The sequence below is a fragment of the Pogonomyrmex barbatus genome, unplaced genomic scaffold (assembly GCF_055798465.1).
Source record: "Pogonomyrmex barbatus isolate J1 unplaced genomic scaffold, ASM5579846v1 scaffold4, whole genome shotgun sequence".
Lineage (NCBI taxonomy): Eukaryota > Metazoa > Arthropoda > Insecta > Hymenoptera > Formicidae > Pogonomyrmex > Pogonomyrmex barbatus.
In genome coordinates, this window is record NW_028297138.1 from 4,073,273 (window position 1) to 4,096,855 (window position 23,583).

The window sequence follows — 23,583 nt, forward strand, 5'->3', positions numbered from 1 at the left end:
TGCCCATAACCAAGTTCCGATGGCTAACGATAAGGACGATTTAGCGTATATGGCGAGGAAATTACAGGAATACAAAAAGTGGGGGTTAGAGCACAAAAAACAAAATATCTTCCTATAGGAGCAGAACCGTCTAATATTCAATTAGATACAGACGAAATTACCTCTTGCAGCGAGTACACATATCTGGGAATAAACTTTGACACATCGGGGAGGGACGATAAGGAAATTACAAAACGAATAATGCAAGCAAGAAGAATAATCCTTCCTTGTCTTAACGAAATATTCTGGAGTCCTGAAATACAATATAGGGAAGAAATACAATATATACGAGACTCTCATTAAAAGCAACTTATTGTATGGAACAGAAACATGGACAATTATAGAAAAGAATAAGAGAAAACTGGAAGTAACAGAAATGGATGTGTTTAGGAGAGCGCTGAGAATATCGAGAAGAGAAAGAATAAGGAACAAGGAGGTACAATAGCGAATGGGAGTGAATGGTTCATTGATAATAGATATAGAAAGGAAACAACTGACATGTTCAAAGAATACCGGAGATAAGACTACCGAAAATGATCATGCAATGGATACCATAAAATAGGAGAAAGACCCTGAAAAACATGGAAGGAGAGAGTGACGAAGGCAATGAGCGCGAGACTTGACAGAGGGATAATGAGACGATAGGAGGAGGTGAAAGTTAAGCATCGGATGACAGCGATGAAAGACGCTATAAAATATATATATATATATATATATACACATATATATATGAAGAAATTTAGAAGCGAGATGAGTGCAATAAATAATATTTTTGTGCTAAATTATTCATTAAAAAAGAAAATTTCAAAACAAAGAAGAATGTTAATAACATTCTTTGTTGATTTGAATTTGCTACTTCGATTCAATAAATATAGAGATACTATGAGAAGATAAAGGAAAGGAGTGTGAGGAAAAGTTAAAAATTGTGATGAATAGTGGTGACGAAGAAAACAAGAATCAAGATAAGGGTGGACAGAAGGTGTAACATTTTTAGGACCAGAGATGAGGTAATGTAAGGAGTCCTTTGAGTCTATTTTTGTTTAATCTTGTCTTTTGAGTCTATTTTTGTTTAATCTTGTTAATTACGAATCTAGAAAGTAAAATGGCAAAGAGTAGGAAGTCTAAGATTAAGATTAAGGGTTTATACGTATGGCATATGTGGTTTATACCATGTCGAAAGAAAAAGGGAGAATAAAAGCATTGATGAAGAAAATATATGGGAAAAAATTAATGTTAAATGTGGAACAATTAAAAATAATAAGATTTCGAAAGAGAAAAGACTGAAGAAAAAAAATTAAAATTGAGGAAGAAATTATAAATATTTAATGTATAAATTTTAAAAAAAAAGGAAGGAAGAGTGCGGCGGTTTTGGGACATGTATAAGATATATATGAAAAGATTCAAAAACAACTGAAGAAAGAGAATGTGGCTATTTGATACATTAGTGTGATACTAACTAACTTGATACTAAGATATGTGATAGAGATTTAGAATAGAAGGGAATAGAAATGGAGTAGACAAAATTCAAGATAAATATTCATATTGGGTGTCAAGAATTGAAAACTTCGAAATATATAATAAAAAGGAAGTTACAAAAGAATAAGTTATGGTACAAGATGATTAAGAGATTGAAAACTTTAAAAGAAGTTGGAGGAGAGAAGGGATAGTAATTTAGCGAATATTGGGAAGAAATGAAGAATAAAAATGCGAGTGAGTTTATCAAAATGTTGATGGAAAAGAATGATCAGTAAGGGTGAAATGGAAAGAAATATGAATGTAAGTCAGTTAATGAATGGGGAGAGAATTAGGCAAGAGAAAGAACAATGAAACAGAATAAGCCCCAAGCATAGCAGATGGTATAAAAAAATAAAAAAGACAATATCTTTGGATATTTGAAAAGGATATTTGAAAAAGGAGTGATGGAAGGCAATAGATAGCGAGTTTTACAAAATAAGGAGAAGGACGGTATTGGAAAAAAAAGAAAAGAAGTTATGTAGAATAAAGTAGCAAACGAAATTTGAGAATATGCTTAAAAGAAATATGGGAAATGGGAAAGATGCATAATGGGAAAAACATTAAGTGAAATAGGAATGGAGATTTGATTAAAGAAGCTGAAGAAAATGAAAAGTATGAAGATTAAAGAAGAAGAGTTAGAAAAAGCGGGAGAAGAAAGAGGAGAAGGAAACTGAGATAAAAGGAGGAAGTGAGAACAAAAAGAAAGAAAAAAAGAGAAGAAGAAAAAAGGAAAGAGAGAAATAAAGAGGCGGAGGGAAGAAAAGAAGGAAAGAGAAAAAGCAGAGGGAAGGAAAAGAAAAGGCAGAGAGAATGAGAAGGAGGAAGGGAAAGAGACATGGAGAAAAATGAGAAGGATAGGAAGGGTGACGAGTGAAAATAATTGGCCAATAATTCCGTGCAACTTTTTATCTGTAAAAGAAATAATTTTTTTTATAAAAGGCAATAACTTCAGTCAAAAATGTATTGACCGTTGTGATTCACTATCTTTTATCACTCTCTTTTTCAGACAGTTTCATAATTCTTCGTTCAAAAAAACTTCCTGCCTTTTTCAGTGAAAAACTATTCCACAAAAGTGTCATTTGTTGTCATTTTCCTCAGAAACAAAGCACTATCTAAGAAGTTCTGAAGTGAGCAAATAGTAAACTGGAGAATCAAGGTCTAGGGAATATGGAAAATGTGACAAGATTATTCCTGCGCCAATAATAATTGTGTTTGGAGAAATGCCTACGAGCTGGCGTCATCGTGATGGAAGAGTATCATTGTGATTAATCAATTCTACATTTCGTAGATTGCTATGTCCATTTCTCTAGCTGGCATATCCAAATTAATCGATAAATTTCGGAAGAAGTTTGTAGAATACTTCTATTATACAATACTATGCATACTTCTATACATACTTCTAATCTCGTACAATTTGTATTGCGTTGACTGACATTACACCTTTGAACTATTTTTTATGGGGATATATCAAAGAGAAAGTCATGGCTCAACTATCTATGAAAGAAGATTTAAAATAAAGAATACGTGAAAGAATCTTGCGTTAACGTAATCCCAGAAATGTTGTCTACGACGGTCGTCTGAAAAATTTTGAGCCTAATATAGAAACAAATATTTTTTCGATTAAATTCAGTTTTATTTTTCAACATAATCTCCTTTTAAATCAATACACTTTTCCCAGCGATGCTTCACTCTCATTCAGTTGGCGTCTTGCTCTGCAACATAGGCATCTACGGATGCGACCTCCTCGTTCGATAAAAATTTCTATTCCCCAAGCCAAACTTTAAGCCTAGGAAAAAACCGCTAGGAAACAGATTTCGTGAATACGGTGGGTGGTCAATCAATTCGAACCGCAATTCGTGAATTTTTGCCATGGCAACCACCGAAGTGTGAGTTATTTTAATGGAAAGTACTTTCTTTTTCTTCAAATGTGGCCGTTTTTTCACAATTTCTGCCTTCAGCTTGTCAATTAATGATACGTACATCCCCGTTATTATTTTATCTTCTTCAAGATAGTCAATGAACACAATTTCATGACTATCCCAAAAAACAGTCGTCATCACTTTCCCAATGAAACCGTTTTCGCCTTTTTCGGAGCAGATTCACTCCTCGCAGTCCATTGTTTTGATTGTTCCTTCGTTTTAGGAGTGAGGTAATGGACCTAAGTTTCATCAACAGTTATATATACAGGATTATTAATCGAAAAACATTCGACTAGTTTCGTTAAATAGCTCCAACAGGGCCTTGAAAATGTTCATTCGAATACATTTTTGATCCACAGTGAGCAAGCGCGGCACCCAACGCGCGGTCAGCTTACGCATGCTTAATTCTTCAATATATGACAAACATGTTCTTTCGATATGCCTACAGCCTTTGCTATCTCTCTAACTTTGATTCGACGGTCGTCCAGTACCATTTGGTGAACTTTTTCGATGTTATCGCTAATGATCGCGGTTATTGGCCGTCCCAAACGCTCATCATCAGCTAAGCTAGTACGACCATGTTTAAATTTAGCTGCCCATCTTTTCACGGTAGCAAATGATGGAGCAGAGTCCCCGTAAACAGTATCTAACTCAGCTCTAATTTGCGTAGGCGTATTACTTTTCAAATGTAAGAATTTAATCACGCATAATATTAGATTTGTTCCATTTTTACAAAAACACTGACATTGACTGGCACGAATAATTATCAAATAATAACTGAACGTCCAAAATGATTACAATTTTCACAGGTATCTTTCAAAGCATGTACGATTGTAATACCAGAATGGTTTTGATAAGTAATGCCATCTTCATGAGGTTCAAAACTTTTTAGACGATCCTCGTAAAGTTAAGCAAAATTTTGTAGAAAGAATTAATAAGTGTTTAATTGTGAGTAGTCAACAGTTTAATAAAATTTAATAAAATAAACAGTTTAAATATTTAATAAAGTAAAAAACAAAAAAAATTTATGAAGTTTTTTATTTAATTTATGGTTTTACCATTAGTTTAAATATTCTCCATTTTAAAGTTTTAATGTTTATAATTTTTGAGAAGTATTTTTGAAAGAAATATTTCAGATAAAATTTACTTGTTTTTCCCGTAGAATCCAAATATGTGACAATTTATAGGAGGTTTCACTTAAAGTTATGAAGTTATTTCTCTCCTCCTTCTAAGAAGAAATAGAGCTAATTTTTATTTACATAGTTAGAAAGTTTCCTCGAATATATGAAATTTTCTAATGAATAATCTTTTAGTGCAACAAATATTTCTATAGTTATTAACTTGTAACTTTACGTGGACCATCCTATATATAAATTAAATACATAAAGTTATATAAATTATAAAACGCTACAGTTTTATAATTTATATAAACTGCTGCGTTTTAAATCTTTCAAAAGTAACGGTGCGTAGTTGGCGAGCAAGCAATTGTATTGAATGATTGTATGGCAATTGTCATAAGTAATTGTTTTGGATTTATAAATATAAATTCAATAAAAAGAATTATTTGACTTAAGATTTGTCGTTAATGCCCTCTTTATTTTTTAAAACTTGTTATTTAGTTTATTGATATACATTAATTGTTTATTAATATTCTGTTTTAAATGGAAAAGCAAATTAATATTCTTTTATCTTAATCAGCATTTCATATTCAAATTAATGCAATTTACATCCATATATCTCTATAAAAAATATTTTTTTTAACAATAAATGATCAAGAGCATATAAGCGAATACAGTATGTTTGCAAAAAATATAGTGTTTATAATTATTGAAAAATAAATACATACATATATTGGATATCAACCGAGTTACATCTATTATCGACCGAGGACGTGGAAATTGAAATCTATCGCGCTTGAATCGGAGGGCCTAAAGGATGTGTAGCGAGAGATGAGAGAGACAGTTATACAGTGAGAGCATAAGGCAGAGACAGTTATACAGTGAGAGCATTGAGACATGCTGAGTAAAAAGGCGAAGCAATTCTTGTCCTCATCCCCAGCGATCCCTAACATATTGGCGCGATAGGACGAACCAAATAGTAGAAAAAAAAATAGTAGAAAACATTATAATATGAAATGGATACAGCGCAGCAACTCAAGCAGTAACGAACGCAGTCACGAGTTAACGGACGCAATCACGAATCTGTTGCAGTTACAGGTCCAACAAAGAAATACAGAAACAATGGCGGAAGTAAAGCAGGTTCTGTCGGAAACGGAAATTTTTCAGTTAAATTCTCGCATTGAGAAATACACGTACAAGACAGTGGAGGGAACAAAATCATTCCACAAGTGCTTAAAAAGACACGAATATTAACCAAGAAAGCAGAGAAACTTCTAAAAGAAATGAAAATACGATTAATTATTGGGAAGCTGGAACAAATAGAGTTCAATCGATTTTCGAATCATGTACCGAGGGATCTGGCTAAATGAGGCAGATCGAGGTAATCGAGAAATTAAAAAAACTGTACGATGACGAGAAACCAATACGCGACGTCAAATAGAATTCTAAATTTTCGGTACGACAAGAATCTACTAATTCACGAACATATCGATCGTATAAAGCAGCACAGAATTTGATCGAGCTAGCTTAACGGATATTAGGATTCTGTTACTATTGCAATCACTCTGTTACTCTAGCGATAATGAAAATCTAAAAAGGAGCTTGCGAACGATAGAAAGAAACGCTAACATTAATCGATGTCGCAAACGAACTCAAGGCACACTTGTGCAGTAGCTTAAAAACTCTCGAAGATCCAACAAATACAGTAGACCTCGTAAACGCGATTTACACGAAATCTCAACAACTTAGTCAGAAACATGCAAAAGACAGCGTAAATTTTTCTGCACATAAACATACAGTAAGATGTAACGACTGTGGAAATGCACATCTTCGTACAGAAATGTTCCTATCTAGACCGTATTCGTATCTGCAACAAATGTAAAAAGAAAGGGTACTTAGCAAAGGTTTGCCGGTCCGTGCCCAAATGGAAACCTAACCTACAAAATAATCTTTTGGCTATTAAAACACTTTCTAACATACAGAGAAAAAGACGCATTTACGTGCAGGTCATAAACGTCAATAAACGGCAATCCAGTGACTTCAACATGACACAGGATCAGATATCACAATAATTGGGAAGCAGCAATGTAATAACCTAGGAAAACTCAAATTATGTAAGAGTGAGACTGTTCAACACGCAGGCAGTAGAGATTTCAGTATGATTGATTATTTCACAGGAACCGTGGAATTCCAAGGCCGCAAGGATAAGGCGGAAATTCATGTCGCTACTCGAAATGAAATTAATCTTTTAGATCTCAACACAATGGATGCATTAAACTTATAGAAGATATTATTGATCCATAGACAATCGGAAGCAGTCAAAGCTACCTACAAAACGAGATGTAGTCAAGGTATTGAAATGTGAGAAGAGTAACGACCACACCAAGCTTTTGGATTACGGAAGACTGAAAGAGAAATTTTCAGAATTATTTTCCGATGATCTAGCACAGTGCAAAAACTTTGAAGCACATCTCAAATTGGCTCAGGATGCGAAACCTGTGCCATGTAGACCCGTGCCCTATGCAATACTCCAACCGTTAAAAGAGGAAATTGATCAATTAGTAGCAGCTGATGTCCTTGAACCAAGAGAGTTAACAGATTGGTCAACGCCAATTGTGATCGTAAAAAAACCAAATAGTGGAATTAGATTATGTGCGGACTATTCAACAGGACTAAACAAGGCTCTAATCGATAATAATCTTTGCCAAATGTGAAAAACGTATTTTCTATACTAAACGGAAACCGTTTCTTCAGCCAATTGGATTTGAAGAATGCGTACCTCCAAATTGCAGTAGCGGAAGAAGATCGAAACGGTGACGATCATTACGATACCCAAGGGATTTCGACATAAACGCTTATCATTTGAAATCAAAACAGCGCTAGCAATTTTTCAGTAAATAATGGACCAGACTTTAGCGGGCATTAACGGAAGCCTGGCGTACCTAGATGACATCCTAGTGGCGGGAGGAACGTGCGAGGAACATGATCAATAGCTAGAGGAGACTCTTAGACGTCTACAAACAGGAGGATTTCGTTTAAATCTGTCAAAATGCTTTAGAAGAAGCGAAATCAAGTTCTTAGGTCATTGTGAATAACGAAGGAATCCGAATAAATAGTGAACACACCAAAGCAATCGTTAAAATGCCTGCACCTCAAAATGTAGTTGAAGTAAAAAGTCTACTTGATATGGTAAGTTTGTATCACACTTACATAACCTTAAAGAATCTTTAGAAGAATTTTAAAAGAACTAGGAAGAACACTCTCTGGAATTGGGAGCACAGACAAAAACTAAAGCTATACAGAAAATTAAAAAGATCATGCTGAGTCTAATGTTATTAGAACATTACGTTCCAAAAAAACTTTTATTGTTGCAGCAGACGCTAGTGCAACGAGCATCGGAGGAGTACTATTACAGAAAGACAGCAAAGGCCAAGAAAAAGCAATATATCACATGACTCAAAGCTTAACTGACACGCAAAGGAATTACTCGCAGTTGGAAAAGGGCTTTAGTATTGGTAACAGCAGTAGAAAAATTTTATAAGTTTATCTGGGGTCGCAAATTCATACTTCGAACAGATCACAAACCACTTTTGGCTCTGTTACGCACAGACAACAGTAAGGGATTCCAACCGATGACAGCGGCCTGATTTAAACGATGAGCAATTTGACTGTTAGGATATGATTTTGAAATTGAATACGTATGTACTAAGGATTTCGGTGAAGCAGATGTATTATTGCGATTAATAAATAAATTTCGTGAGGACAACGCTGAAAAATTAAAAGTTGCTTGTATTAGGACTACAGAATTAGAAGTGAATCAGCTGAAAGAATTGATTACACAAAAATTCGGTTATAAACTTCGATAGAGATTAAAGAGTGAAACTCAGAACGATTCAGAACTGAAAGCCATCATGGAAGTTTTACAATCGGGAGAAAAAAGATAGAAGAGAAGCATATCTCCTTAAGCTTTAGTAAATGTCACAACAGATTGAGCATTGTAGACGATATGTTAATGTTTAAAGACAGAATTGTTATCCCGAAAACGATGAGAAAGGAAATTTTGAAGACTCTACATCGCGGACACCCGGGTATGCGACGGACAAAATAGTTAATTCGGGAGTTTGTATATTAGCCTGGAATGATGAAGGAAATCGAAGGATATATACAAAGGTGCAATCCTTGTGCACTGACGCAGAAATTACCCATCAAAGCATCGCTCAGTCCGTGGCCCATGGCAAGTCGGCCAGAAGAACGGGTTTACATAGACTATGCGGAGCCGAAAAACAATCTCTACATTTTAATTTTTGTAGATTCATTTTCCAAATTCATCGATGTCGCAATCACACCGATCATTTCAGCCGAACGAATGGCAGAGATTTGCCGAGAAATGTTCTCACATTACGGTCCGCCAGAAATACTGATAAGCGATAATGGCACACAATTTATCACTAATTGTTTTTCTAATTTGTGTAGGGAAATAAATAACGCACCTATTTTCTCCTGTTGGACATCCCCAATTGAACGGACGAGCCGAGCGGACTCGGTAAAACGAGCGATTAAGAGAGGCGGAGCACGCTGGCGAACGCAGTTGCACTTTTTATATAGTCATCGATACATATTAAACAATCCAGAAGGGAAATCACCCGCAGAGCTGTTCTTGGGAAGGTCACCACTGACCGCATTATTGCCAACGAATACAGAACCCATATCATTAACAAAGGTAAACAAAGAGAAGATGGAGCAACAATTCAATCGCCATCATGGAGCACGTAAAAGAAGTTTAAAAATAGGCGACAATGTGACATAAATCTCAAAGGAGATAATGCGAGCTAGGTACATTAAACCGTTGGATCTCAAAGAACATCGTAAAGGTATAAATCTCGAATGGTCAGATGGTGCGAAAATACATAAACCATGTATAGAAAGGAGGGAACGAACTACTGGCAAAAGAGGGTGACTAACTACATATTATCACTGAAAAATTCACCATTACGGAAGAGTCAACCAGAAAGAGAGTCAAGGAATGAGGGTAACCGAAGAGAATGCAGTGGAAGCAGAAAATACCAATCCAATAGGGGCAGGATAATAATTCAACACTAGCCTGATAATTCATTAGATAATTCAAAATTAGAGACAATAATTCAAGAACTAGCCCGTACTACACAAACCCACGAAACACCACGACGATCATGCCGTGAACGGGCTCAACCCCGACATTTAAATCTCGATTCTAATGCCAAAACCCTATTCGTATTTATAATGTAAAAGGGGGAGATGTTGGGTATCAATTGGGTTACATCTATTATCGACCGAGGGCACGGAAATCGAGATTGATCGCACTCGAATCGGACAGAGGGTCTAGAAGGTGTGTAGCGAGAAATGAGAGAGACAGTTGTACAGTGAGAGCATAATAATAAAGTTGAGACATGTTGAGTAAAAAGGCGAAGCAATTCTGGTCCTCGTTCCCAGCGATCTCCAACACATAGCTAATAAAACATACGTCGTTCCGACCTTATATTAGGTCATTCTCAGTGTGATAAAAATTGAAATTAATCGAAAACAAGAATTGAATAAACAAAATGATCTTAACAATACACGTCAATATATAAGGAAATTTCACGGATTAGATATATTCCGTTGGTAAAAATTGTAAAAAATTAAAAATCATAGTTACAAATTAAAATTGCGTGCGGACATAAATTACACATTATTTGGCGCAGTCATCGATAAAATAAGAGTCGGGAAACCAAAATTCTGCTTCGTGATACAGTAAATTGACGCTAAAGTAGATATTGCGTCAAAAACCCTGTGCAACAGCATCATGACATATCTTTAAACAAAGGATACTATATTGTAATACAATGCGAAGTCACAATTAAGAATTGATTGTTGGCCCTGAATAATCAAATAAACAATAATGACTAGTAAACGTTGACCAACATCAAGAAAATAATTGAAAAAGAATGGTAATAACATATAAAAAATAAGAAAAGATGTGATAATAAAGATGACCAAAATTGTGAAAAATAATTACATTACCTTGGAGATCGCCAAGTTATAAGTTAAAAAAGTCGGAAAAGACAATATAATATCGTCAAATTATATATCAGTTACGGAACTCTACAAAAAAATAAGACTCGACCTTGCACAAAATAAAAACTATTAAGTAACATGATTAAGAAGTAATGTAATGTTAAAGTGGGGAGGGGAGGAGAAGTTTTACTTCTATCAAAAATCCACAAATCAGGTTTTCCGTTATGAATAAATAATAGTCTCCTCTATAAATAATCTTTTATATCCTTTAGCTTCCTTTTTGCATTCCATCATCTTCTAAAGTATGATGAATTCAGCAAGTAGATTTGTCATTTGCATATCTTAAAGAACCGCTAGCGAATCGTCAGGCTAGTTGCACACAGGACGCGGCAAAGCGGCAATGCGGCAACGCGGTAAACGTAGCTGATCACCGTTTTATTTTCTGATATAAAACTTCGTACATATCAGAAAATAAGACGGTGATTGGCTACCGCGTTTGCCGCTTTGCTGCGTCCTGTGTGCAACCAACCTCAGGCGACAACCGAATTCTATAATTCAAAGGTCATTCTAAATTCAAACGAGGACGACTGTTGAAAGTAAGGTCAGCTCCAAAATACTTCACAATTCGAGAACAATCTTGAGAAGCTCATCAAGGTTCGGATTTAAATCGGACGAATTCATTCAGTCGACGCATCGTAGCAGGAAAGTACCTAGTCATTGCATCACTAATAATTTATAATTCGCAATGGCTCGAGAAGCACAGACGCAAACTGCACAAGCGCAAGCTGCACAGATTGTTATATTAAAGAAAAAACGCACTATGATAAAATCAACATGCACATGTATGAAGAATTACGTTGATTCGATGACGGAGCTATCGGATGAAATAATTGCAAGTATAGAAGAACATAAGAAAAAGTTATCACTTTATTGGTTGATTACGATCGAGCGCAGTCTGAGTTGAAGACGCTTTGTGACGGAGAAATAGATGATCGTATTTCATTTAAAGAAATGTATTTTAGTTTAACAGCCAAATTAAGGCATAGTTTGCAATGCGTCTCCGGTTAATACAACGTCAACTATGTCGTCTATCTTTTCTGTGGCTGGAGCGATTCCAATTGTCATATACATTTGCCTAAATTGAATTTGCTAAGATTTTTGAGAAAATTTCCTTTTTTTTCCTTTTTTTGATATGTTCAACGCGGTAATAAACGATAATCATAATTTAACTAATATTCAAAAGTTTCAATATTTAAAATCGTCCATCACAGGCGATGCTTCTGACGTGATTCAGTCGTTAGAATTATCAAATCAAAATTATGAAATAGCATGGACTTTGTTACAGTGGTACGATAATAAGCGCATAATTGTACAGACGCATTTGCGAGCCTTGTTCGAATGTTTTGCAAGAAAACGCGAGTGAGTTGCGTCGAATCGCGGACGGAGCGATAAAGTATATGCGCGTATTAAAAGCTTTACAACGTCCTACTGATACATTGGACGATATAATCATTTATTTGCTCGTATCGAAACTAGACACCGTGACATCGCGAGAGTGATAAAATTCTCCAACAGACAGAGTATTGCCTACGTTTACTCAATTGTTAGATTTTTTAATCATTGATGCCAAACATTGGAGGCAACCGAGGACTTTCGCGGCGCACCAATGGATACGCTAAAAGAATTTTCGTGTACATGCGGTTCGTATTCTATCGATAAACAAATTTGTGAGGCACATTTTATTAATAACGTAGCACGAAATTCAGATGGACGAATCATAGTAAGGCTTCCTATTAGAGAAGATAAATTGAGTATGCTCAGCGATTCACGCAGCATAGCTTTACGTTGTTTTTATAATGTAGAAAAAAGATTGATTCGCGATTCAAGTTTAAAATTATAATACAATCAATTTATGCTTACCAATAAATCTATCGCTTGGTCATATGACGTTATTAAATTCTGAGAGCAAGAATAACGAAGAATTACCTGCATTACCTTTTATCCTCAATGGAACATACGCAATTACAACACATTCTTTGACGAAACAATCCATCTTGATATCCAGACATATGAACTATCCACGGTTATTTATGCATCTACACTTAAGTAAATTGGCTGAGTTATATGAAAGGGAGTATCCTATTGGTGCCAGGCATCGCGATTTTTATGTTGATGACATCCTGACAGGTGCAGATACATTAGATATGATAATAAAAATACGCAACAAAATCATCAATTTTTAAGTCAGGATTCATTTCAATTGAGCAAATGGTCAGCAAATAATATTAATATTAGGTGTACAAAAAAGTTCTAAGCTTTAGATTTCATACAACCGAAATAACAATTTAAATTTTATATATCTTCCCGTCGTTTTGCGGTTTTAAAGCGTTGACATTTGGCCTTCTAAAATGCCATACGGTTTGACATTTGATGCACATAACCTCAAAAATCAGTAGTGTTCACGATGACAATACAACAAAAGAGCATATTCGATTTTCCATCCACTTCGCGTTTCATCTGAAGAAAAATGCTGCTGAAGCCACTGTAATGATTTGTGCTGCATATGGAGAGAACGCTGTAAGTCATACTACATGTAAAAGATGGTATCAAAAATTTCGCCAAGGAGATTTCAGTCTCGAAGATGAACTGCGTACTGGACGCCCTCAAAAGATTGAAACAGACGAATTGCAAGCACTGCTGGATATAAACTCTGCGTAAACTGAAAAGGAGCTTGCAGAACAGCTTGGCGTTACACAGCAAACCATTTTCGTACGTTTACATACGATGGGAAAGGTTCAGAAGGAAGGCAGATGGGTTCCGCATAAATTGTCCGAAAACAACAAAAATCGTCGGCGTGACACTGCACTCACTTTGCTTTCAAAGTTCCGGAAAAAAAATTTTCTGCACAAAATCATTACAGGCGATGAAAAGTGGATTCTTTATGATAACCCTAAACGTAGAAAATCATGGGTTGACCCTGGTCAACCTTCGATATCGACGCCAAAGCCCAATATCCATGCCAAGAAGATTTTGCTCTGTATCTGGTGGGATTAGAAAGATGTGTTGTATTGTAACGATGTCTCGTTACAATCAGGTGAAATCACGGCAGACCGCTACCAACAACAATTGACCAATTTGAGCGATGCATTAGAAGAAAAGAAGCCATTTACTGGCCAAGGACGTCGTAAAGTGATCTTGCTTCATGATAATGCTCGACCACATGTTGCGAAAGCGACTCAGGACCATATCTTTGCGTTAGGCTGGGAACTCCTCCCGCACACGGCGTATAGTCCAGACATGGCGCCTTCCGATTACTACCTATTCCGGTCGCTGCAGCATCATTTGGCTGATTTGGCACACATTTCGTGAGATTTGAAGAGATACGAAAATGCATTGATGACTTTATCGCTTCGAAGCCGGTGAGCTTCTATCGTCAAGGAATTCGCAAGCTACCCGAAAGATGGCAAAAGATCGTTGATGAAACGACGAATCTTTCGCTGATTAATATTTTTTTGTTTGTTTTTGAATAAAGATTAAATTTTACAAAAAAAGAGCTCAGAACTTTTTTGTACATCTAATATATTAAATCATGTGCACGAACACATAAGAACACGGGCTTAGTAAAAATCGATAATGACGCTACTTCACGAATTCTCGGTGTTCTTTGGAATCCATCTACCGATACCTTCAATTTTATTATTGAATTAGAACTATCTACGGTTCGAACTATTAAACATACGATTTTATCACACATTGCAAAATTATTCGATCCAATGGGCTTGCTGAAGCCAGTAATTATTACTCTAAAATTATTAATGCAAGAAATTTGGCAGCTAATAATTCACTGGGATGAATCAGTTCCGTTGAACATTTAAAATGATCTATATTAAGAAGTCAGTTGTATGATTTAAACAATTTAATCATACCACGTTGCGTCAAGTCTTATAGCGACTTCAAGGATATTCAAGTGCATAGATTTTGTGATGCCAGTCAAGTGTTTATGGTGCGTGTATTTATATTCGATATAGAGTCGCAGATGAAGGATTTCATAGCAATTTATTATGTTCAAAAAGTAGAGTCGCACCATTAAAAACTATTTCTCTTCCTTGGAACTTTGTGTGGCATTATTGTTAACACAATTGCTCGGAAAAGTAAATTTATCTTTTGAATTAACGGCGAATGAAACTGTGTTGTGATTAGAGTCTACCATTGTGTTGACATGGATTTCATCATGTTTAAGGAAATGGGCTATTTTCGAATTGCGAATCGCATTGGCAAAATACAAAAATTGACGAATGGCGCAGTTTGGCATCAAGTTTCGTCAGCTGAGAATCCGACAGATTTGTTGTCTTGTGATATAAGTCCACGTGAGTTAATTGATTCTTCGTTGTGGTGGCATGGACCGAATTTTTTAAAAACAAAGAATATTTGCCAAACACATGGCTACTTCGGTCAGAACTTGCCCTACCAGAATTACGAAAGATAATCATGACTGCTACATGTAATTCCAGAACTACTTTATAAATTTTCAAATTTAAGTAGAATCTGTTGAATCTTGGCTTATTTAAGATTTCGTAAGTCATTGACGAAATCAGATTTCTTTGTGTCACATGGAGAGATTACGGAGGCATTGACCATTTTACGCCGAACAATGCAAAAGGAAATATTTCCTAATGAGTATAAGCCTTTGGAAAGGGGAAGCGCTTTTACTTCTTCAAGTTTGCTCATTTCATTGTTGCCGTTTATGGACTGTGGTTTAGTTCGTGTTGGGGGGAGATTGAAACATTCTCGGTTGTTATATGATGCACGGCATCCAATTCTACTTCCAAAAAATCATAGACTCACACAGTTGATTATAGAAAGAGAACCCTGAACGCAGGATTGCAGGATACCATAGCCACAGTTAGGCAGAATTTTCGGCCTCTGTTCAATCACTCGAAGGATTATTCAAAATTGTATCATTTGTTTTAAACATAACATCAGAAACCGGTAACATCAAAAGCAGAAATGAGAGTTTTGCCGTCTCCGAGAGTAACACCATCACGTCCATTTTCATATTATGGTGTGGACTGTTACGTCCGAGCTTCGAAAGAAGAGAAATTAGATCAAGAGAAAGAACTCGGGTAGACGTAAGGAACTACTTTCTATTTTCTCAGGTCGTTGAGATGTTGAACGCACCTTTTACACAGGGATCAACGTCGCTATAACACCTTACGCTAGAGAGGTCGGTGATCCGCTTTTGGTCAGAGAACCGAATCTTTTTAACCTGGGATAAGACCTCGTGCGATCTTCGAGGCTGGGAATTGACGAGGTTTAAATAATTTAAACGTAACTCAATTTAACAACAATTTAATAAGTAAAAGAAAGAAAAGAAATACATAAACGGAGCTTGAGTTTACATTCACATCAATAACAATACTAATTATTCAAGATTAAGAAAACAGAATGACATGGATCTAAATTACAAAAGCGGTACAAAGGCGTAGATGCTATTAAATACGTGAAAATTTTACGATACATAATCGTGACTTCGCGATTTACAAGATTTCTATTCGAGATGAGATAAGAATTTCGTTATGATATTAACATCGATAGGGCGAACATATCGATAGGATCGGGCGCAAGATGTGGCAGAGAATTAGGATGCGCTCTGGAGAAGCATTTAGCGGGTACAAGATAAGGAAGAGGGTCATGAGAAATGTACATAGGGAAATGTACATAGCGTGATGGGATTGGCGTTTAGAGATTTCCTCCCAAAATTTGGGTGTAGGTTTAAACCGGCATTTTACGTAAAAGAGTCCCGGAGGTACGGGGGATTGAGGGAATTGTCGAACAAGGTTGTAGAATTTTTCCAAATCAAAATTTTTTGAAGTACACTGCACTCGAATTCTGCCGCGGAGCGGAGAGCGGTGGTAGTCTTCTAACGTTAGGGTTGCGAGCTTAAGTTCCACCTCAATTAGGTGTTCCGTAAGCTGGACGGCGCGTTCATTTTCGTGACGAGCTTATTTTGCTTCTCCCGAAGATGTCTTAACTCCCGTTTGTTCGGTTCTTTGCGGTGTTGGCAGATATTATCGTTTGGTCCACTATCAAAATCTAAAATAGAATTAGAGAGAGGGTTTTCAACGAGGTAAAAATATTAAGGAGTCGGGCAAGGCAGCTTCACCGAATTAATCGGCGGCTTGCCAATTTTAATGGAGCAGTAGTTGGAATTAGGAAATGAATTTTCACCGAAAATATCAACGGCATGCGAATCTTATGGATTCGCAGCTGGAGTGTGAGGATGATTTAAGAAAGGAAAAAAGTTAGAAAATGCGAACCAAACGGGAAAGAACCAAACGCGGAAAGAAAATGATTACGACGAAACTTACTTTTGTTGTTGCGGGGCACAAGTCGTAGGCTGTGAAACTGTTGGTTGGCGGGATCCCTTGCTGGAGATTCACAACGAGATTTTTAGATCGCGCACAGACTCTAATACTGTTAAAAAGAGGTTTCGTCGACTGCTCCAGATGATGCTCTCCTCGGGAAGGTAAGAAAAAGAAGAGAAAGATCTGCTCTAAATCGAGGTTTATGTAGGGTTCTGGAAGAGTGAGAAAGATCTGAGGGCGTGATGGATCTCTATGTTAATTTTTAAATGATAGTTCGAAAAAATCATGAGTTCGGAAAAATCACGTGTAGGGAAGTGTAGGGTATAGGGAAGTGTAGGGGAGTGTAGAGAAAGGAGGGGAGCGGCATTCAGTGGATCGTGATTGTTTTTATGTTTCCGGTTTTCCCGGCGAATGACGAAATTATTTAGTTTATGAAAATTTCATCCATCGTTCCACATCCTTAATTATCTATTGGTATATTCACCAACGGCTGCTTTCTCCTGATTGGCGTTTTCTTAGTCTCCCCTCCAGTTTCGGCCTTGAACGATCTCGATGCGTTTCTCATGCGTCAGGAATTTCGATTTTGTTAGTATTTCCAATTTTATTAATGAATGCTATAAATCCTAAATCTATGGGTGCTATAAATCTTTTGGCGCTGGCGAGACTGTTGTCCACAAAAAATTGTTGTTTCCAAACGATTTGATGACAGGACGTGTCTCGAGAGGAATTCTGTGCATTTTTTCAGAGTCTTGCGTTTTCGGTAATAAAAAAGAAAGTTTTTCTAGATCGTTTGAAGCATTTTTGTTTGTCGATTAGCAACCGTTATCTTTCTCCGAAAGAGAAGAATTCGTGAAGTTCAGACATAACAGGACTATGCAGGTCCCGTCACGAGAGTAAGCGACGTAACTCGCGTAATCACAAGGCATACATATGTATATTTATATGTTTGGCAACCAAGGGGATATATATTGAATTAGTCAGCGATTTAACGGCTGAGTCATTTCTAGCATCATTAAAATGTTTCATATCACGCGGGAGAATGCCGATCTCCATATACTCAGACAATGAAACTACGTTCATTGGTGCATCGCGTCAATTAGCAAAATTCTACAATGACTTTCTTAAAACAAAACAAACCCAAGAAAGAATAAAATAATTTTTACGCGATAATTTTTAAAAATATCTTGGCAGTTCATTCCTCCTAATGTTCCACATTTCGGTGGATTTTGAGACCGCGATTAAATCAGTGAAGAAGCACTTGCATCGAGTCGTCAGTAATGCACATCTTACATTTGAAGAATTACAGATAGTATTGTGCGAAGGCCGTACTTAATTCTTGACCGTTAACTATGTTAAGCTCAGATCCGAATGACTTACGCTATATTACTCCCGGTCATTTTTTAATTGGTGATGAACTGAAGTTTTTTATGCCATGATTTAGCAGACATCAACGAGACTCGCCTAATCTGTTGGCAACGAGTGGAGCAACTCCGACAACATTTCTGGAATCGTTGGAGCTTGGAATACCTCAATCAATTGCAACAACGGCAAAAATGGAAGGTCAATAAAGATGACCGACTAAAAACTGGACAAATCGTGTTGATTAAACAACAAGGACTCTCACCATTTTAATGGGTCATTGGCCGAGTTGAAAATATCCATCCAGGAGAAGATAGAGTTGAAGATCTGCGTTTATAAAAACTACCAAGAGCTTAATTTTTCGCTCATTATCAAAAAGGCAGAATCCGTTAGTCGAGTAGTCGCCAAGACAAGTCAAAGAATAATTATCGCCGATCTCTCTGTAGTTTAGCGAATCGGTTAAATTGTCGCCGCGAAGGGCTAAGGAATCAAACCCGCCAATCTCTCTGTATATTTGACCAAGGAATAAATTAATTTTCAAAGAAGTCTTCTAAGTCTAGTTAATTCGCAAGAGATACAAAATAAAATACAAAACAATTCCACGTATGTCTAGCGACGGCGAACGCGTGTCTCACTGAGCGGTCCTATCTCACCGCGCGCGCGCGCGCGCGTGTGTGTGTGTGTGTGTGTGTGTGTGTGTGTGTGTGTGTGTGTGTGTGCGTGCATGTGTGCGTGTGTATACAAGGTGCTCTTGTATATTGACTCATTTTTTTAAATATTAATATAATTTCGCATATAACGATAAGGAAATCACTTTTAAGCTGTCTTGCTTGTCTGTGATAATTTAATTTCAATTCATCAAATACACAAGAATTAATATTAAGTCATACATCGAATTGTCAAAACTGTTAAATGAAGTATGTCATGAGCAGGCACTCCTCACTACCATATGATATAACATACTTGAGTACATGAAATCTAGCTGCTATAATCTGAGTGCACAAATTTAGCTGCTCTTTATTCGTTTATAATTTGAAAAGTATTATAATCTCGACATTTTCGTATTAGGATTTTCGTCTTATATTTTTCCAAGAATCCGATCGAAAAGGTCCTCTGGTAATTCTGGAACATCCTGTATACTCTTCCCCCCCCCCCCCCACACACACACACACACACACACACAAAATCATAAATATATATATATATATATATATACACGCGCGCGCGCTTTATGATCTGCAGAAGTATGCATTTTTAAGGAAAATGACTTGAATAAGAGTTGTATGAAGGATTATCTTTTGGTAGCCTTAAACTTGACCTTGAACTTGAGGTCGATTTGGATATAGATTCAGTCACTTAAGACAAGATTCACAGACCTGGCCAGTATATCACCAAAATAACTCATATTAAATATTCAAATTGTTGTCCTTGAATTGTCTGGCAATGCGCTAATCTGTTATAAAAACATGAAACGGCATTTCTGTAAATTTGTTGTGGCATAAGATTATCTTATGAACTTTCCTTTGTCGCAAATCATCTAAATCTTGAGGTTTGGTGATGTAAATCTTACTTTTCAAATATTCCTGTTATGGGGGAAATCCGACTCATTCGGAAATTATTCACAAGATTAGATTTAATGATTCCAACTAAAAAAGAGGCTAATTACGGCTATTGATGCGAGTAAGATTACTAAATTTTTTATTTACGGAGAAAGAATTGCATGCCGAAATTACTCTTCAGGCGAAAAATGGAAATTCGATAGAATTGCTGCAAGAGTAAGGAAATTGCATTACACAATTCATTTAGATGAAAATCTTACATGGACCAGATATAAACCAAATATGTTCAATAGAAGAAAGTATTCTTTTTCTAAACAATGATAGGATTGATACGTCAACAAAGTACCTCCGAAGAAGTTCACGTAGAACAAGAAGAATCGCAACATTTTACTTCTAATCAAATCGAGATGACTGTGACGCGACCAATTCAACGGTGGATCTCAATCAGGAAAAAGAAGCATCCAGACTACTACATACCGAAATAAGAATTTTCTTTTATAAGAAGAGAGGGTGTTAGATACGGTCGAATTACACACCTAATTGAATAAAAATTAGATAGATAGGTGACATTAGGCAAGTATTAGGCAGGTGCGTGCGATTTGCGCGACTGAGTGACAATCGAATTCGTTTCGTCATAGCGATCGGCAGCAGTTATTCTTCCAAAATATTCCAAGATTATTATTTGTTCTTTTTATAATTAATAAACATTTTGTAAGCGTGCTACATTCGCTATCTTTCTTTGTTTCAATCGCAATTTTATTTGCCGTAAACAGGAAGTGTATCGATAAGTTCTAATTGAAACGCATCAACTATGTCCGCAATTTGATTTGACGATTTTAGCGGTCGTCTTAATAAGCAATCTGCATTTGCATGATTTTCGGATTTGCAGTATTGAATAATCGGTAATTAAACCCTTGTAGAAAGATGGCATAATGTTGCATACGCATAGCTGTGTATATAGGTAAATCCTTCTTCGTGAAAAAATTTGTATTAAAGGACGATGGTCTGTTATCAACGTAAATTTATTTCCATATAAAAATTGGAAAAATTTTTTTATACCGAAAATTATTGCATATACTTCTTTATCAATTTGAGAATATTTTAATTGAACATTCGATAAAGTTTGAGATGCGAATTGAATGACCCTTTTTCCATCAGAGTATGAATGGGATAAAACTGCACCGACTCCATATGATCTTACATCGGTAAAATTAGTTAAAATTAATGGAAGTTTCGAATCGAAATGAGCTAGAACTTGCTTATTCGTAAATTTTAGCTTGAAAAGCTGATTCGCAATCTTTTGATTAAATGAAGGGTGTACCCTTACATAACAATTTATTTAAAGGACGCCATATTGAACTGAGGTTTTGTATAAATCGACCGTAGTATTTATCATACCAACAAAAATGCGAACTTCAGATGTATTTTTAGATCTAGGCATTTTACTAATGGCAAGCATCTTTTGTGTATCTTTATGTATGCCTTTTCTATCTATTACGTATCCGCAGTAATATATTTTATCCATGAAAAACGTAGATTTATCTAAATTTATACGAACATTATAACGATGTAACCTATCAAGTACTTCTTCGAGTCTTGCTAAATGTGTAGAATTTGTTTCCCCCATAATGACAATATCGAAGAAAATTGCAACGCCTGCTATTCTTTGAAGAATTTTTTCAATTTCGCGTTGCCAGATTGTGAGACCCGGCGCAATATCGTACATCCTGTTTACTTTATACAGACCCTTGCACGTACTAATAGTTAATAGTTCGTGATCTTCGGGAGCGATTTCTAATTACAGATACGCTTGCTTAAAATCAATTTTTGAAAATTTATTCCCGTTCGCGATTTAGCAAACAGTTCATCGATTGTAGGTAACGAGTGATCGTGAATTTGTAATTGCGGATTTAATGTAACTTGTAACTAATCCCCGCATATACGAATTCTTCCGTCTCGTTTTAGAATAGGTACAATAGCCCATTTAGAAGTTTCGACTTTTTCAATTATTCTGGTATTTTTTATATTATCTAATTCTTGTTCTATTAATGGCAATAATTTAAAAGGAATCGAACGCGCTTTCATAAAAACTGGAATACTACCTGGCTTCAAACTTAACTTGTATATTTTTAATAGACGAAAAATCTGAAGAACGTAACTTCTGGTATTTATTTATTAGTGTTTGCAATTTACTTTGACAATTTTCAGTTAGATTATTCAACTATGTAACACTTGAAAGTAAATCATAATAATTTAATTGTCTGAGCCCCATTCTCGGCCTAATAGCGGTTTCTTATAATTATCAACTAAGTACAAATTTAATTTCTTTATATCAGAATTTAATGCTTATGGAGATGAATCTTGAACTTTTGAGCGTACGTCCGCAATATGTAACCAGAGGTTGTAGGATGAACCAATTCGCCCTGAAACAACTTTTTTACCTCGGACTTATTCATAACGGTAACTGCTGCTCTAGTGTCCACTTCAAATTTTTTCGCTTTGCTGTTAACTTTAAGTATAGTTTCGAATTTTTCTCGAAAACTTGTATGTTCCAGACTGAGATTTCTTCTAATTGATTTGTAGCAATTGAATTTCTAAAACAGATTGAACGCAAATGACCGTGTTTGCCGCAGCCATTATTATTACAGCGAATATTTCGATTCAGAGTACAATGTGTAGCTAGATGTGGCTTCCCACATCTATAAAAATTTATCTATAACATTTATTTATCTATAACATTTTATGAAGTATTATTAGAATTATTTGTATTTTTAGGACGCGACTTATTACTAGGAGTAAATTTATTATCGAATTTTCGAGTTTCGTATTTCGATCGTCTATCTATCAAACTTCCTGGTTTCTTGTTTGCTTTTAAGTAGTCGAAGATGAAGATGTCGCTTTTATTTCTTCCGTTCCTTTTTCATGGATAACTGCTACCTTAACGGTTTTATTAAAATCTGGGTCCTTCTTTAGATGGGCTTGAGCTTTCTTATTTGAAAGACCAAAAACTAGTTGGTTGCGTAACGCTGTCTTTAGATAACCGAATTTGCAATGCTGAGTTTATGGAGGGCAGCGACAAACTGTTGCACCGACTCGCCCTCAAACTGCTTTCTCTGATGGAATTTGTAGTTTTCCGAAATTTCCAAAGGTGCAGGAACGTAAAATTTCTTCAATTTCTGCACCATCTGCAAAATCTTATATGGCTGCACAAAGGGATCGACTGGATCAAGTCGATCGCACAGAACATTAAAAATCACAGACCCAACATAATGTAATTATCGTGTGATCCTTGATACCAAAAATCACAAATGCACCTTGGAAACGCAACCACCTTTTATAGTAACGTTAGTACAAATAGTAACGTTTGGTTCAAATGCTTCAATAGCAAAAGATCCCAGAGCAGGTTTGTCGGCGTTACTTTGCGTTACTTGAGCCATAATTTATTTCAAATTTATAACGTATTCTGTAATCTTGTAGAAAGAATAGAAAGTGTATATACATTCAAGCAGTGTCCTCCAAATTCCTTAATGTATTTTCATGTAACGTTCCATGTAATGTTCCAGGTCGTGCGTGTATTTTTGCACAATGGTTATAACGAAATAAGAGCGAGCGTTTCTTGATCAATTTTGCAATACAAACAGAATTTTTGAAAAATATGCGAATTTCCAATATCTTC

General features: G+C 36.0%; 1 protein-coding gene and 1 long non-coding RNA gene across 12 annotated transcripts in view; both read right to left on the reverse strand.

Annotated features, from left to right (window-relative positions):
• Window positions 1-23,583, reverse strand: part of LOC105423461 (extracellular serine/threonine protein CG31145) — a 450,620-nt gene that overhangs the window by 401,666 nt on the left and 25,371 nt on the right. The window lies entirely within an intron of this gene.
• LOC105423460 (uncharacterized) lies at window positions 15,958-18,433 on the reverse strand. The gene is made up of 3 exons (XR_016140117.1): window positions 17,474-18,433; window positions 16,993-17,201; window positions 15,958-16,717 (listed from the first exon to the last, which is right to left on the reverse strand). It is a non-coding gene; the product is annotated as an uncharacterized LOC105423460 (long non-coding RNA).